Raw genomic sequence first — 13,143 nt, forward strand, 5'->3', positions numbered from 1 at the left:
GACTGCAAGGTTTAGACAAACTCACTGTTTCAAAAACCAAAATGCTAGCCTCTGGGCATTGGGAAAATATTGAATATTACAAAATGTTTCCCGCACGTTTTGAACCGGGGACCTTTCGCGTGTGAGGCGAACGTGATAACCACACTACACTACGGAAACCTAATGTGTGGAAAACTAAGGGGTGACTGACTTTCGCGTGTGAGGCGAACGTGATAACCACTACACTACTGAAACTACAATACAAAAGAGAAGTCGTGGAAAATATTAGGAATGCCCACAAGTCTACCTCACATAATATCCCAAATTGAGTACCACAGAAAGAGCCATAATACCCATTAAAAACTAGCGGTCAAACAGGAAAATGGTTCCAATCGTTTTTCCACCATTCATATTCCCCACGGGGGATTTTAAAAACACTTGAAATAAGGGCTGTGTTTCTTGTCAGCTTACCCTGGCATGGTAAACTATTTGAATCATTATGGACCTCAGACCACACGTAGCAGGAATGTATTCAGAGCGCCCAAGCTAGCCACACATGCAGAGTGCGTTACGCGACTAAAAAAGGTATGTCTGAATAGCAAATATTGAGAAGTGCGAAGGAAAAGCATGAATTCCGAAATTGGGACCGAGTCCTAAGTGAATAGGCTTACTGTCCAATTTTTTAAAATATGTTTCCGCCCGGTCTCGAACCGGGGACCTTTCGCGTGTTAAGCAACGTGATAACCACTACACTACGGAAACCTAATGAGTGGAATTCAAAGGTGTGACTGACTTTGGCTGGGTGGGACATTTATCGCTCTCAGAACCTAATGAAATCAGAATTACTTAGTCCATTTTAAGCAATAAGGCTTGAGAAGCCGGGAATTATTGTGTGCCGCCGGCTCTTGGAAGAGGCTTGGTGGTTCAAAACTTCTTCCATTTAAGAGTGATGGAAGCCACTGTGTTCTTGGGTACCTTCAATGCTGCAGAAATGACCAATCATTTGAATTTACCACAGGTGCTCCAATCAAGTTAAAGAAATATCTAAGGATGATCAATGGAAACAGGATGGACCTGAGCTCAATTTCCAGCCTCATAGCAAAGGGTCTGAAAACGTATGTAAATAAGTTTTTTTTTAAATATTTTTTTCATTAATAAAAACTATATGTTATCGCTTGTCATTATGGGTATTGTGTATAGTACCCATTAAAACTAGCGGTCACATCAAGCAGCTGTAATGACAGAAAAATCTAGGTAGACTGCTGCAAGTTTTAGACAAAACTCAACTGTTTCAAACCAAATGCTAGCCTCTGGGCATTGGGAAATATTGAATATTACAAAATGTTTCCGCACGGTTTCGAACCGGGGACCTTTCGCGTGTGAGGCGAACGTGATAACCACTACACTACGGAAACCTAATGTGTGGAAAACTAAGGGTGTGACTGACTTTCGCGTGTGAGGCGAACGTGATAACCACTACACTACTGAAACTACAATACAAAAGAGGAAGTCGTGGAAAATATTAGGATGCCCACAAGTCTACCTCACATAATATCCCCAAATTGAGTACCACAGAAAGAGCCATAATACCATTAAAAAACTAGCGTCCAAACAGGAAAATGGTTCCAATCGTTTTTCCACCATTCATATTCCCCACGGTGGGATTTTAAAAACACTTGAAATAAGGGGCTGTGTTCTCTTGTCAGCTTACCCTGGCATGGTAACTATTTGAATCATAGTGGACCTCAGGCCACACGTAGCAGGAATGTATTCAGAGCGCCCAAGCTAGCCACACATGCAGAGTGCGTTACCGACTAAAAAAGGGTATGTCTGAATAGCAAATATGAGAAGTGCGAAGGAAAAGCATGAATTCCGAATTGGGACCGAAGTCCTAAGTGAATAGGCTTACTGTCCAATTTTTTAAAATATGTTTCCATCGCCCTGTCCGTCGAAACCGGGGACCTTTCGGCGTGTTAACGCAAACGTGATAACCACTACACTACGGAACCTAATGATGGAGTTCAGAGCGTGTGACTGACTTTGGCTGGGTGGGACATTTATCGCTCTCAGAACCTAATGAAATCAGAAATTACTTAGTCCATTAATTAAGCAATAAGGCTTGAGAAGCCGGGAATTATTGTGTGCCGCCGGCTCTTGGAAGAGGCTTGGTGGTTCAAACTTCTTCCATTTAAGAGTGATGGAAGCCACTGTGTTCTTGGGTACCTTCAATGCTGCAGAAATGACCAATCATTTGAATTTACCACAGGTGGACTCCAATCAAGTTAAAGAAATATCTAAGGATGATCAATGGAAACAGGATGGACCTGAGCTCAATTTCCAGCCTCATAGCAAAGGGTCTGAAAACGTATGTAAATAAGTTTTTTTTAAATATTTTTTATTCTCATTAATAAAAACTATATGTTAAAAACTAGCGGTCACATCAAGCAGCTGTAATGACAGAAAATAATCTAGGTAGACTGCAAGGTTTAGACAAAACTCAACTGTTTCAAACCAAATGCTAGCCTCTGGGCATTGGGAAATATTGAATATTACAAAATGTTTCCGCACGGTTTCGAACCGGGGACCTTTCGCGTGTGAGGCGAATGTGATAACCACTACACTACGGAAACCTAATGTGTGGAAAATTAAGGGTGTGACTGACTTTCGCGTGTGAGGCGAACGTGATAACCACTACACTACTGAAACTACAATACAAAAAAGAGGAAGTCGTGGAAAATATTAGGAATGCCCACAAGTCTACCTCACATAATATCCCAAATTGAGTACCACAGAAAGAGCCATAATACCCATTAAAAACTAGCGGTCAAACAGGAAAATGGTTCCAATAGTTTTCCACCATTCATATTCCCCACGGGGGATTTTAAAAACACTTGAAATAAGGGCTGTGTTTCTTGTCAGCTTACCCTGGCATGGTAAACTATTTGAATCATTATGGACCTCAGACCACACGTAGCAGGAATGTATTCAGAGCGCCCAAGCTAGCCACACATGCAGAGTGCGTTACGCGACTAAAAAAGGTATGTCTGAATAGCAAATATTGAGAAGTGCGAAGGAAAAGCATGAATTCCGAAATTGGGACCGAGTCCTAAGTGAATAGGCTTACTGTCCAATTTTTTAAATATGTTTCCGCCCGGTCTCGAACCGGGGACCTTTCGCATGTTAAGCAAACGTGATAACCACTACACTACGGAAACCTAATGAGTGTAGTTCAAAGGGTGTGACTGACTTTGGATGGGTGGGACATTTATCGCTCTCAGAACCTAATGAAATCAGAAATTACTTAGTCCATTAATTAAGCAATAAGGCTTGAGAAGCCGGGAATTATTGTGTGCCGCCGGCTCTTGGAAGAGGCTTGGTGGTTCAAAACTTCTTCCATTTAAGAGTGATGGAAGCCACTGTGTTCTTGGGTACCTTCAATGCTGCAGAAATGACCAATCATTTGAATTTACCACAGGTGGACTCCAATCAAGTTAAAGAAATATCTAAGGATGATCAATGGAAACAGGATGGACCTGAGCTCAATTTCCAGCCTCATAGCAAAGGGTCTGAAAACGTATGTAAATACGTTTTTTTTTAAATTTAATTTTCATTAATAAAAACTATATGTTATCGCTTTGTCATTATGGGGTATTGTGTATAGTACCCATTAAAAACTAGCGGTCACATCAAGCAGCTGTAATGACATAAAATAATCTCGGTAGACTGCAAGGTTTAGACAAAACTCAACTGTTTCAAACCAAATGCTAGCCTCTGGGCATTGGGAAATATTGAATATTACAAAATGTTTCCGCAAGGTTTCGAACCGGGGACCTTTCGCGTGTGAGGAGAATGTGATAACCACTACACTACGGAAACCTAATGTGTTGAAAACTAAGGGTGTGACTGACTTTCGCGTGTGAGGCGAACGTGATAACCACTACACTACTGAAACTACAATACAAAAAGAGGAAGTCGTGGAAAATATTAGGAATGCCCACAAGTCTACCTCACATAATATCCCAAATTGAGTACCACAGAAAGAGCCATAATACCCATTAAAAACTAGCGGTCAAACAGGAAAATGGTTCCAATCGTTTTTCCACCATTCATATTCCCCACGGGGGATTTTAAAAACACTTGAAATAAGGGCTGTGTTTCTTGTCAGCTTACCCTGGCATGGTAAACTATTTGAATCATTATGGACCTCAGACCACACGTAGCAGGAATGTATTCAGAGCGCCCAAGCTAGCCACACATGCAGAGTGCGTTACGCGACTAAAAAAGGTATGTCTGAATAGCAAATATTGAGAAGTGCGAAGGAAAAGCATGAATTCCGAAATTGGGACCGAGTCCTAAGTGAATAGGCTTACTGTCCCATTTTTTAAAATATGTTTCCGCCCGGTCTCGAACCGGGGACCTTTCGCGTGTTAAGCAAACGTGATAACCACTACACTACGGAAACCTAATGAGTGGAGTTCAAAGGGTGTGACTGACTTTGGCTGGGTGGGACATTTATCGCTCTCAGAACCTAATGAAATCAGAAATTACTTAGTCCATTAATTAAGCAATAAGGCTTGAGAAGCCGGGAATTATTGTGTGCCGCCGGCTCTTGGAAGAGGCTTGGTGGTTCAAAACTTCTTCCATTTAAGAGTGATGGAAGCCACTGTGTTCTTGGGTACCTTCAATGCTGCAGAAATGACCAATCATTTGAATTTACCACAGGTGGACTCCAATCAAGTTAAAGAAATATCTAAGGATGATCAATGGAAACAGGATGGACCTGAGCTCAATTTCCAGCCTCATAGCAAAGGGTCTGAAAACGTATGTAAATAAGTTTTTTTTTAAATATTTTTTTCATTAATAAAAACTATATGTTATCGCTTTGTCATTATGGGGTATTGTGTATAGTACCCATTAAAAACTAGCGGTCACATCAAGCAGCTGTAATGACAGAAAATAATCTAGGTAGACTGCAAGGTTTAGACAAAACTCAACTGTTTCAAACCAAATGCTAGCCTCTGGGCATTGGGAAATATTGAATATTACAAAATGTTTCCGCACGGTTTCGAACCGGGGACCTTTCGCGTGTGAGGCGAACGTGATAACCACTACACTACGGAAACCTAATGTGTGGAAAACTAAGGGTGTGACTGACTTTCGCGTGTGAGGCGAACGTGATAACCACTACACTACTGAAACTACAATACAAAAAGAGGAAGTCGTGGAAAATATTAGGAATGCCCACAAGTCTACCTCACATAATATCCCAAATTGAGTACCACAGAAAGAGCCATAATACCCATTAAAAACTAGCGGTCAAACAGGAAAATGGTTCCAATCGTTTTTCCACCATTCATATTCCCCACGGGGGATTTTAAAAACACTTGAAATAAGGGCTGTGTTTCTTGTCAGCTTACCCTGGCATGGTAAACTATTTGAATCATTATGGACCTCAGACCACACGTAGCAGGAATGTATTCAGAGCGCCCAAGCTAGCCACACATGCAGAGTGCGTTACGCGACTAAAAAAGGTATGTCTGAATAGCAAATATTGAGAAGTGCGAAGGAAAAGCATGAATTCCGAAATTGGGACCGAGTCCTAAGTGAATAGGCTTACTGTCCAATTTTTTAAATATGTTTCCGCCCGGTCTCGAACCGGGGACCTTTCGCGTGTTAAGCGAACGTGATAACCACTACACTACAGAAACCTAATGAGAGGAATTCAAAGGGTGTGACTGACTTTGGCTGGGTGGGACATTTATCGCTCTCAGAACCTAATGAAATCAGAAATTACTTAGTCCATTAATTAAGCAATAAGGCTTGAGAAGCCGGGAATTATTGTGTGCCGCCGGCTCTTGGAAGAGGCTTGGTGGTTCAAAACTTCTTCCATTTAAGAGTGATGGAAGCCACTGTGTTCTTGGGTACCTTCAATGCTGCAGAAATGACCAATCATTTGAATTTACCACAGGTGGACTCCAATCAAGTTAAAGAAATATCTAAGGATGATCAATGGAAACAGGATGGACCTGAGCTCAATTTCCAGCCTCATAGCAAAGGGTCTGAAAACGTATGTAAATAAGTTTTTTTTAAATATTTTTTTCATTAATAAAAACTATATGTTATCGCTTTGTCATTATGGGGTATTGTGTATAGTACCCATTAAAAACTAGCGGTCACATCAAGCAGCTGTAATGACAGAAAATAATCTAGGTAGACTGCAAGGTTTAGACAAAACTCAACTGTTTCAAACCAAATGCTAGCCTCTGGGCATTGGGAAATATTGAATATTACAAAATGTTTCCGCACGGTTTCGAACCGGGGACCTTTCGCGTGTGAGGCGAATGTGATAACCACTACACTACGGAAACCTAATGTGTGGAAAACTAAGGGTGTGACTGACTTTCGCGTGTGAGGCGAACGTGATAACCACTACACTACTGAAACTACAATACAAAAAGAGGAAGTCGTGGAAAATATTAGGAATGCCCACAAGTCTACCTCACATAATATCCCAAATTGAGTACCACAGAAAGAGCCATAATACCCATTAAAAACTAGCGGTCAAACAGGAAAATGGTTCCAATCGTTTTTCCACCATTCATATTCCCCACGGGGGATTTTAAAAACACTTGAAATAAGGGCTGTGTTTCTTGTCAGCTTACCCTGGCATGGTAAACTATTTGAATCATTATGGACCTCAGACCACACGTAGCAGGAATGTATTCAGAGCGCCCAAGCTAGCCACACATGCAGAGTGCGTTACGCGACTAAAAAAGGTATGTCTGAATAGCAAATATTGAGAAGTGCGAAGGAAAAGCATGAATTCCGAAATTGGGACCGAGTCCTAAGTGAATAGGCTTACTGTCCAATTTTTTAAAATATGTTTCCGCCCGGTCTCGAACCCGGGGACCTTTCGCGTGTTAAGCGAACGTGATAACCACTACACTACAGAAACCTAATGAGAGGAATTCAAAGGGTGTGACTGACTTTGGCTGGGTGGGACATTTATCGCTCTCAGAACCTAATGAAATCAGAAATTACTTAGTCCATTAATTAAGCAATAAGGCTTGAGAAGCCGGGAATTATTGTGTGCCGCCGGCTCTTGGAAGAGGCTTGGTGGTTCAAAACTTCTTCCATTTAAGAGTGATGGAAGCCACTGTGTTCTTGGGTACCTTCAATGCTGCAGAAATGACCAATCATTTGAATTTACCACAGGTGGACTCCAATCAAGTTAAAGAAATATCTAAGGATGATCAATGGAAACAGGATGGACCTGAGCTCAATTTCCAGCCTCATAGCAAAGGGTCTGAAAACGTATGTAAATAAGTTTTTTTTTAAATATTTTTTTCATTAATAAAAACTATATGTTATCGCTTTGTCATTATGGGGTATTGTGTATAGTACCCATTAAAAACTAGCGGTCACATCAAGCAGCTGTAATGACAGAAAATAATCTAGGTAGACTGCAAGGTTTAGACAAAACTCAACTGTTTCAAACCAAATGCTAGCCTCTGGGCATTGGGAAATATTGAATATTACAAAATGTTTCCGCACGGTTTCGAACCGGGGACCTTTCGCGTGTGAGGCGAATGTGATAACCACTACACTACGGAAACCTAATGTGTGGAAAACTAAGGGTGTGACTGACTTTCGCGTGTGAGGCGAACGTGATAACCACTACACTACTGAAACTACAATACAAAAAGAGGAAGTCGTGGAAAATATTAGGAATGCCCACAAGTCTACCTCACATAATATCCCAAATTGAGTACCACAGAAAGAGCCATAATACCCATTAAAAACTAGCGGTCAAACAGGAAAATGGTTCCAATCGTTTTTCCACCATTCATATTCCCCACGGGGGATTTTAAAAACACTTGAAATAAGGGCTGTGTTTCTTGTCAGCTTACCCTGGCATGGTAAACTATTTGAATCATTATGGACCTCAGACCACACGTAGCAGGAATGTATTCAGAGCGCCCAAGCTAGCCACACATGCAGAGTGCGTTACGCGACTAAAAAAGGTATGTCTGAATAGCAAATATTGAGAAGTGCGAAGGAAAAGCATGAATTCCGAAATTGGGACCGAGTCCTAAGTGAATAGGCTTACTGTCCAATTTTTTTAAATATGTTTCCGCCCGGTCTCGAACCGGGGACCTTTCGCGTGTTAAGCGAACGTGATAACCACTACACTACGGAAACCTAATGAGTGGAATTCAAAGGGTGTGACTGACTTTGGCTGGGTGGGACATTTATCGCTCTCAGAACCTAATGAAATCAGAAATTACTTAGTCCATTAATTAAGCAATAAGGCTTGAGAAGCCGGGAATTATTGTGTGCCGCCGGCTCTTGGAAGAGGCTTGGTGGTTCAAAACTTCTTCCATTTAAGAGTGATGGAAGCCACTGTGTTCTTGGGTACCTTCAATGCTGCAGAAATGACCAATCATTTGAATTTACCACAGGTGGACTCCAATCAAGTTAAAGAAATATCTAAGGATGATCAATGGAAACAGGATGGACCTGAGCTCAATTTCCAGCCTCATAGCAAAGGGTCTGAAAACGTATGTAAATAAGTTTTTTTTAAATATTTTTTTCATTAATAAAAACTATATGTTATCGCTTTGTCATTATGGGGTATTGTGTATAGTACCCATTAAAAACTAGCGGTCACATCAAGCAGCTGTAATGACAGAAAATAATCTAGGTAGACTGCAAGGTTTAGACAAAACTCAACTGTTTCAAACCAAATGCTAGCCTCTGGGCATTGGGAAATATTGAATATTACAAAATGTTTCCGCACGGTTTCGAACCGGGGACCTTTCGCGTGTGAGGCGAACGTGATAACCACTACACTACGGAAACCTAATGTGTGGAAAACTAAGGGTGTGACTGACTTTCGCGTGTGAGGCGAACGTGATAACCACTACACTACTGAAACTACAATACAAAAAGAGGAAGTCGTGGAAAATATTAGGAATGCCCACAAGTCTACCTCACATAATATCCCAAATTGAGTACCACAGAAAGAGCCATAATACCCATTAAAAACTAGCGGTCAAACAGGAAAATGGTTCCAATCGTTTTTCCACCATTCATATTCCCCACGGGGGATTTTAAAAACACTTGAAATAAGGGCTGTGTTTCTTGTCAGCTTACCCTGGCATGGTAAACTATTTGAATCATTATGGACCTCAGACCACACGTAGCAGGAATGTATTCAGAGCGCCCAAGCTAGCCACACATGCAGAGTGCGTTACGCGACTAAAAAAGGTATGTCTGAATAGCAAATATTGAGAAGTGCGAAGGAAAAGCATGAATTCCGAAATTGGGACCGAGTCCTAAGTGAATAGGCTTACTGTCCAATTTTTTAAATATGTTTCCGCCCGGTCTCGAACCGGGGACCTTTCGCGTGTTAAGCAAACGTGATAACCACTACACTACGGAAACCTAATGAGTGGAGTTCAAAGGGTGTGACTGACTTTGGCTGGGTGGGACATTTATCGCTCTCAGAACCTAATGAAATCAGAAATTACTTAGTCCATTAATTAAGCAATAAGGCTTGAGAAGCCGGGAATTATTGTGTGCCGCCGGCTCTTGGAAGAGGCTTGGTGGTTCAAAACTTCTTCCATTTAAGAGTGATGGAAGCCACTGTGTTCTTGGGTACCTTCAATGCTGCAGAAATGACCAATCATTTGAATTTACCACAGGTGGACTCCAATCAAGTTAAAGAAATATCTATGGATGATCAATGGAAACAGGATGGACCTGAGCTCAATTTCCAGCCTCATAGCAAAGGGTCTGAAAACGTATGTAAATAAGTTTTTTTTAAATATTTTTTTCATTAATAAAAACTATATGTTATCGCTTTGTCATTATGGGGTGTTGTGTATAGTACCCATTAAAAACTAGCGGTCACATCAAGCAGCTGTAATGACAGAAAATAATCTCGGTAGACTGCAAGGTTTAGACAAAACTCAACTGTTTCAAACCAAATGCTAGCTTCTGGGCATTGTGAAATATTGAATATTACAAAATGTTTCCGCACGGTTTCGAACCGGGGAACTTTCGCGTGTGAGGCGAATGTGATAACCACTACACTACAGAAACCTAATGTGTGGAAAACTAAGGGTGTGACTGACTTTCGCGTGTGAGGCGAACGTGATAACCACTACACTACTGAAACTACAATACAAAAAGAGGAAGTCGTGGAAAATATTAGGAATGCCCACAAGTCTACCTCACATAATATCCCAAATTGAGTACCACAGAAAGAGCCATAATACCCATTAAAAACTAGCGGTCAAACAGGAAAATGGTTCCAATCGTTTTTCCACCATTCATATTCCCCACGGGGGATTTTAAAAACACTTGAAATAAGGGCTGTGTTTCTTGTCAGCTTACCCTGGCATGGTAAACTATTTGAATCATTATGGACCTCAGACCACACGTAGCAGGAATGTATTCAGAGCGCCCAAGCTAGCCACACATGCAGAGTGCGTTACGCGACTAAAAAAGGTATGTCTGAATAGCAAATATTGAGAAGTGCGAAGGAAAAGCATGAATTCCGAAATTGGGACCGAGTCCTAAGTGAATAGGCTTACTGTCCAATTTTTTAAAATATGTTTCCGCCCGGTCTCGAACCGGGGACCTTTCGCGTGTTAAGCGAACGTGATAACCACTACACTACGGAAACCTAATGAGTGTAGTTCAAAGGGTGTGACTGACTTTGGCTGGGTGGGACATTTATCGCTCTCAGAACCTAATGAAATCAGAAATTACTTAGTCCATTAATTAAGCAATAAGGCTTGAGAAGCCGGGAATTATTGTGTGCCGCCGGCTCTTGGAAGAGGCTTGGTGGTTCAAAACTTCTTCCATTTAAGAGTGATGGAAGCCACTGTGTTCTTGGGTACCTTCAATGCTGCAGAAATGACCAATCATTTGAATTTACCACAGGTGGACTCCAATCAAGTTAAAGAAATATCTAAGGATGATCAATGGAAACAGGATGGACCTGAGCTCAATTTCCAGCCTCATAGCAAAGGGTCTGAAAACGTATGTAAATAAGTTTTTTTTTAAATATTTTTTTCATTAATAAAAACTATATGTTATCGCTTTGTCATTATGGGGTATTGTGTATAGTACCCATTAAAAACTAGCGGTCACATCAAGCAGCTGTAATGACAGAAAATAATCTCGGTAGACTGCAAGGTTTAGACAAAACTCAACTGTTTCAAACCAAATGCTAGCCTCTGGGCATTGGGAAATATTGAATATTACAAAATGTTTCCGCACGGTTTCGAACCGGGGACCTTTCGCGTGTGAGGCGAATGTGATAACCACTACACTACGGAAACCTAATGTGTGGAAAACTAAGGGTGTGACTGACTTTCGCGTGTGAGGCGAACGTGATAACCACTACACTACTGAAACTACAATACAAAAAGAGGAAGTCGTGGAAAATATTAGGAATGCCCACAAGTCTACCTCACATAATATCCCAAATTGAGTACCACAGAAAGAGCCATAATACCCATTAAAAACTAGCGGTCAAACAGGAAAATGGTTCCAATCGTTTTTCCACCATTCATATTCCCCACGGGGGATTTTAAAAACACTTGAAATAAGGGCTGTGTTTCTTGTCAGCTTACCCTGGCATGGTAAACTATTTGAATCATTATGGACCTCAGACCACACGTAGCAGGAATGTATTCAGAGCGCCCAAGCTAGCCACACATGCAGAGTGCGTTACGCGACTAAAAAAGGTATGTCTGAATAGCAAATATTGAGAAGTGCGAAGGAAAAGCATGAATTCCGAAATTGGGACCGAGTCCTAAGTGAATAGGCTTACTGTCCAATTTTTTAAAATATGTTTCCGCCCGGTCTCGAACCGGGGACCTTTCGCGTGTTAAGCGAACGTGATAACCACTACACTACAGAAACCTAATGAGTGGAATTCAAAGGGTGTGACTGACTTTGGCTGGGTGGGACATTTATCGCTCTCAGAACCTAATGAAATCAGAAATTACTTAGTCCATTAATTAAGCAATAAGGCTTGAGAAGCCGGGAATTATTGTGTGCCGCCGGCTCTTGGAAGAGGCTTGGTGGTTCAAAACTTCTTCCATTTAAGAGTGATGGAAGCCACTGTGTTCTTGGGTACCTTCAATGCTGCAGAAATGACCAATCATTTGAATTTACCACAGGTGGACTCCAATCAAGTTAAAGAAATATCTAAGGATGATCAATGGAAACAGGATGGACCTGAGCTCAATTTCCAGCCTCATAGCAAAGGGTCTGAAAACGTATGTAAATAAGTTTTTTTTAAATATTTTTTTCATTAATAAAAACTATATGTTATCGCTTTGTCATTATGGGGTATTGTGTATAGTACCCATTAAAAACTAGCGGTCACATCAAGCAGCTGTAATGACAGAAAATAATCTACATTTTAGTTTGTTTTATCTTGGATAATATTGCCATTTATTTGGATATATCCATTACAATGACCCTGATAAATGAATTTGCCTGGCTCAGAGAAGCTGTCAGTCTGGTCACATTCATACAGATCGCACGGAGGAGGTCCCCCAAAAAACGGCAACATTGATCCACAGGTCGGAGAGGTAGACAGCAAGGTTTAGACAACCTCAACTGTTTCAAACCAAATGTTAGCCTCTGGGCATTGGGAAATATTGAATATTACAAAATGCTTCCGCCCGGTTTCGAACCGGGGACCTTTCGCGTGTGAGGCGAACGTGATAACCACTACACTACGGAAACCTAATGAGTGTAATTCAAAGGGTGTGGCTGACTTTGGCTGGGTGGGACGTTTATCGCTCTCAGAACCTAATGAAATCAGAAATTACTTAGTCCATTAATTAAGCAATAAGGCTTGAGAAGCCGGGAATTATTGTGTGCCGCTGGCTCTTGGAAGAGGCTTGGTGGTTCAAAACTTCTTCCATTTAAGAGTGATGGAAGCCACTGTGTTCTTGGGTACCTTCAATGCTGCAGAAATGACCAATCATTTGAATTTACCACAGGTGGACTCCAATCAAGTTGAAGAAACATCTAAGGATGATCAATGGAAACAGGATGAACCTGAGCTCAATTTCCAGCCTCATAGCAAAGGGTCTGAAAACGTATGTAAATAAGTTTTTTTTTAAATATTTT

General features: G+C 41.1%; 16 non-coding genes across 16 annotated transcripts; all 16 read right to left on the bottom strand.

Annotated features, from left to right (window-relative positions):
* Positions 1–1,321: 1,321 nt before the first annotated feature.
* On the bottom strand, positions 1,322–1,394 carry trnav-cac (transfer RNA valine (anticodon CAC)). Its single transcript has one exon. It is a non-coding gene; the product is annotated as a tRNA-Val (tRNA).
* A 1,142-nt stretch (positions 1,395–2,536) lies between these two features.
* trnav-cac (transfer RNA valine (anticodon CAC)) lies at positions 2,537–2,609 on the bottom strand. Its single transcript has one exon. It is a non-coding gene; the product is annotated as a tRNA-Val (tRNA).
* Positions 2,610–3,121: 512 nt separating this feature from the next.
* trnav-aac (transfer RNA valine (anticodon AAC)) lies at positions 3,122–3,194 on the bottom strand. Its single transcript has one exon. It is a non-coding gene; the product is annotated as a tRNA-Val (tRNA).
* A 1,174-nt stretch (positions 3,195–4,368) lies between these two features.
* trnav-aac (transfer RNA valine (anticodon AAC)) lies at positions 4,369–4,441 on the bottom strand. Its single transcript has one exon. It is a non-coding gene; the product is annotated as a tRNA-Val (tRNA).
* A 588-nt stretch (positions 4,442–5,029) lies between these two features.
* On the bottom strand, positions 5,030–5,102 carry trnav-cac (transfer RNA valine (anticodon CAC)). The gene has a single exon. It is a non-coding gene; the product is annotated as a tRNA-Val (tRNA).
* Positions 5,103–5,614: 512 nt separating this feature from the next.
* trnav-aac (transfer RNA valine (anticodon AAC)) lies at positions 5,615–5,687 on the bottom strand. The gene has a single exon. It is a non-coding gene; the product is annotated as a tRNA-Val (tRNA).
* Positions 5,688–6,274: 587 nt separating this feature from the next.
* Positions 6,275–6,347, bottom strand: trnav-cac (transfer RNA valine (anticodon CAC)). The gene has a single exon. It is a non-coding gene; the product is annotated as a tRNA-Val (tRNA).
* Positions 6,348–6,860: 513 nt separating this feature from the next.
* Positions 6,861–6,934, bottom strand: trnav-aac (transfer RNA valine (anticodon AAC)). Its single transcript has one exon. It is a non-coding gene; the product is annotated as a tRNA-Val (tRNA).
* Positions 6,935–7,522: 588 nt separating this feature from the next.
* On the bottom strand, positions 7,523–7,595 carry trnav-cac (transfer RNA valine (anticodon CAC)). The gene has a single exon. It is a non-coding gene; the product is annotated as a tRNA-Val (tRNA).
* Positions 7,596–8,108: 513 nt separating this feature from the next.
* On the bottom strand, positions 8,109–8,181 carry trnav-aac (transfer RNA valine (anticodon AAC)). The gene has a single exon. It is a non-coding gene; the product is annotated as a tRNA-Val (tRNA).
* Positions 8,182–8,768: 587 nt separating this feature from the next.
* On the bottom strand, positions 8,769–8,841 carry trnav-cac (transfer RNA valine (anticodon CAC)). Its single transcript has one exon. It is a non-coding gene; the product is annotated as a tRNA-Val (tRNA).
* Positions 8,842–9,353: 512 nt separating this feature from the next.
* trnav-aac (transfer RNA valine (anticodon AAC)) lies at positions 9,354–9,426 on the bottom strand. The gene has a single exon. It is a non-coding gene; the product is annotated as a tRNA-Val (tRNA).
* A 1,173-nt stretch (positions 9,427–10,599) lies between these two features.
* trnav-aac (transfer RNA valine (anticodon AAC)) lies at positions 10,600–10,672 on the bottom strand. Its single transcript has one exon. It is a non-coding gene; the product is annotated as a tRNA-Val (tRNA).
* Positions 10,673–11,260: 588 nt separating this feature from the next.
* Positions 11,261–11,333, bottom strand: trnav-cac (transfer RNA valine (anticodon CAC)). The gene has a single exon. It is a non-coding gene; the product is annotated as a tRNA-Val (tRNA).
* Positions 11,334–11,846: 513 nt separating this feature from the next.
* trnav-aac (transfer RNA valine (anticodon AAC)) lies at positions 11,847–11,919 on the bottom strand. The gene has a single exon. It is a non-coding gene; the product is annotated as a tRNA-Val (tRNA).
* A 761-nt stretch (positions 11,920–12,680) lies between these two features.
* Positions 12,681–12,753, bottom strand: trnav-cac (transfer RNA valine (anticodon CAC)). The gene has a single exon. It is a non-coding gene; the product is annotated as a tRNA-Val (tRNA).
* Between the last annotated feature and the right edge of the window lie 390 nt (positions 12,754–13,143).

The sequence above is a fragment of the Oncorhynchus kisutch genome, unplaced genomic scaffold (genome assembly GCF_002021735.2).
Source record: "Oncorhynchus kisutch isolate 150728-3 unplaced genomic scaffold, Okis_V2 scaffold1932, whole genome shotgun sequence".
Classification (NCBI taxonomy): domain Eukaryota; kingdom Metazoa; phylum Chordata; class Actinopteri; order Salmoniformes; family Salmonidae; genus Oncorhynchus; species Oncorhynchus kisutch.